At 37.0% G+C, this 2955-nt stretch overlaps 1 non-coding gene across 1 annotated transcript; it reads right to left on the bottom strand.

Moving 5' to 3' along the window:
• Nucleotides 1-623: 623 nt before the first annotated feature.
• On the bottom strand, nucleotides 624-729 carry LOC137750825 (U6 spliceosomal RNA). The gene has a single exon (XR_011070607.1). It is a non-coding gene; the product is annotated as a U6 spliceosomal RNA (small nuclear RNA).
• Nucleotides 730-2955: the final 2226 nt, after the last annotated feature.

Here is a 2955-nt window from a genome sequence, read left to right as displayed (position 1 = left end):
TATTGAGGTGCTCCTATGTTGGGTGCATAAATATTTACAATTGTTATATCTTCTCCTTCGACTGATCCCTTGATCATTGTGTAGTGTCCTTCTTTGTCTCTTGTAATAGTCTTTATTTTAAAGTCTATTTTTTCTGATAAGAGAATTGCTACTCCAGGTTTCTTTTGATTTCCATTTGCATGGAATATCTTTTTCCATCCCCTCACTTCCAGTTTGCATGTGTCCTTAGGTGAGAAGTGGGTCTCTTGTAGACAGCATATATACAGGTCTTGCTTTTGTATCCATTCAGCCAGTCTGTGTCTTTTGGTTGGAGCATTTAATCCATTTACATTTAAGTAATTATAGATATGTATGTTCCTATTACCATTTTCTTAATTGTTTTGGGTTTGTTATTGTAGGTCTTTTCCTTCTCTTGTGTTGCCTACTCAGAGAAGTTCCTTTAGCATTTGTTGTAAAGCTGGTTTGCTGGTGCTGAATTCTCTTAGCTTTTGCTTGTCTGTAAAGATTTTAATTTCTCCATCCAATCTGAATGAAATCCTTTCTGGGTAATCTTTTTTTTTTTTTTTTAACGTCTTTATTGGAGTATAATTGCTTTACAATGGTATGTTAGTTTCTGCTTTATAAAAAATTTGGAACGCTTCACAATTTGCATGTCATTGTCGCACAGGGGCCAGGCTAATCTTCTCTATATCATTCCAATTTTAGTATATGTGCTGCTGAAGCAAGCACGCTGGGTAGAGTAATCTTGATTGTAGGTTTTTCCCTTTCATCACTTTAAATATGTCCTGCCACTCCCTTCTGGCTTGCAGAGTTTCTGCTGAAAGATCAGCTGTTAACCTTATGGGGATTCCCTTGTATGTTATTGGTTGCTTTTCCCTTACTGCTTTTAATATTTTTTCTTTGTATTTAATTTTTGATAGTGTGATTAATATGTGTCTTGGCATGTTTCTCCTTGGATTTATCCTGTATGGGACTCTCTGCACTTCCTGGACTTGATTCCAAATCAGAAAAGCAGAAGTAAAATTGTCACTGTTTGCAGATGACATGATACTATACATAGAGAATCCTAAAGATGCTACCGGAAAACTACTAGAGCTAATCAATGAAGTTGGTAAAGTAGCAGGATACAAAATTAAGGCACAGAAATCTCTTGCATTCCTATACACTAATGATGAAAACTCTGAAAGATAAATTAAGGAAACATTCCCATTTACCATTGCAACAAAAATAATAAAATACCTAGGAATAAACCTACCTAAGGAGACAAAAGACCTGTATGCAGAAAACTATAAGACACTGATGAAAGAAATTAAAGATGATACAGATGGAGAGATATACCATGTTCTTGGAATGGAAGAATCAACATTGTGAAAATGACTATACTACCCAAAGCAATCTACAAATTCAATGCAATCCCTATCAAACTATCAATGGCATTTTTCACAGAACTAGAACAAAAACTTTCACAGTTTGTATGGAAACACAAAAGACCCCGAATAGCCAATGCAATCTTGAGAAAGAAAAACGGAGCTAGAGGAATCAGGCTCCCTGACTTCAGACTATACCACAAAACTACAGTAATCAAGACAGTATGGTACTGGCAGAAAAACAGAAATATAGGTCAATGGAACAGGATAGAAAGCCCAGAGATAAACCCACACACATATGGTCACCTTATTTTTGATAAAGGAGGCAAGAATATACAATGGAGACAAGACAGCCTCTTCAATAAGTGGTGCTGGGAAAACTGGACAGCTACATGTAAAAGAATGGAATTAGAACACTCCCTAACACCATACACAAAAATAAACTCAAAATGGATTAAAGACCTAAATGTAAGGCCAGACACTATAAAACTCTTAGAGGAAAACATAGGCAGAACACTCTATGACATAAATCGCAGCAAGGTCCTTTTTGACCCACCTCCTAGAGAAATGGAAATAAAAACAAAAATAAACAAATGGGACCTAATGAAACTTCAAAGCTTTTGCACAGCAAAGGAAACCATAAACAAGACCAAAAGACAACCATCAGAATGGGAGAAAATATTTGCAAATGAAGCAACTGACAAAGGATTAATCTCCAAAATATACAAGCAGCTCATGCAGCTCAATATCAAAAAAACAAACAACCCAATCCAAAAATGGGCAGAAGACCTAAAAAGACATTTCTCCAAAGAAGACATACAGATGGCCAACAAACACATGAAAGGATGCTCAACATCACTAATCATTAGAGAAATGCAAATCAAAACTACAGTGAGGTATCACCTCACACCAGTCAGAATGGCCATCATCAAAAATTCTACAAACAGTAATTGCTGGAGAGGGTGTGGAGAAAAGGGAAACCTCTTGCACTGTTGGTGGGAATGTAAATTAATACAGCCACTATGGTGAACAATATGGAGGTTCCTTAAAAAAACTAAAAATAGAACTACCATATGACCCAGCAATCACACTACTGGGCGTATACCCTGAGAAAACCATAATTCAAAAAGAGTCATGTACCACAAAATTCATTGCAGCTCTATTTACAATAGCCAGGACATGGAAGCAACCTAAGTGTCCATCGACAGATGAATGGATAAAGATGATGTGGCACATATATACATTGGAATATTACTCAGCCATAAAAAGAAATGAAATTGAGTTATTGGCAGTGAGATGGATGGACCTAGAGTCTGTCATACAGAGTGAAGTAAGTCAGAAAGAGATAAACACATACCACATGCTAACACATATATATGGAATCTAAAAAAAAAAAAAGGTTCTGAAGAACCTAGGGGCAGGACAGGAATAACGATGCAGATGTAGAGAATGGACTTGAGGACACGGGGAGGGGGAAGGGTAAGCTGGGACAAAGTGAGAGAGCGGCATGGACATATATACACTACCAAACGTAAAATAGATAGCTAGTGGGAAGCAGCCGCATAGCACAGGGAAATCAGCTCGGTGT

The sequence above is a fragment of the Eschrichtius robustus genome, chromosome 16, assembly GCF_028021215.1.
Source record: "Eschrichtius robustus isolate mEscRob2 chromosome 16, mEscRob2.pri, whole genome shotgun sequence".
Classification (NCBI taxonomy): Eukaryota; Metazoa; Chordata; class Mammalia; order Artiodactyla; family Eschrichtiidae; genus Eschrichtius; species Eschrichtius robustus.
The sequence above is the reverse complement of the archived record's forward strand: the minus strand, read 5'-3'. Positions and strand labels throughout refer to the sequence as shown.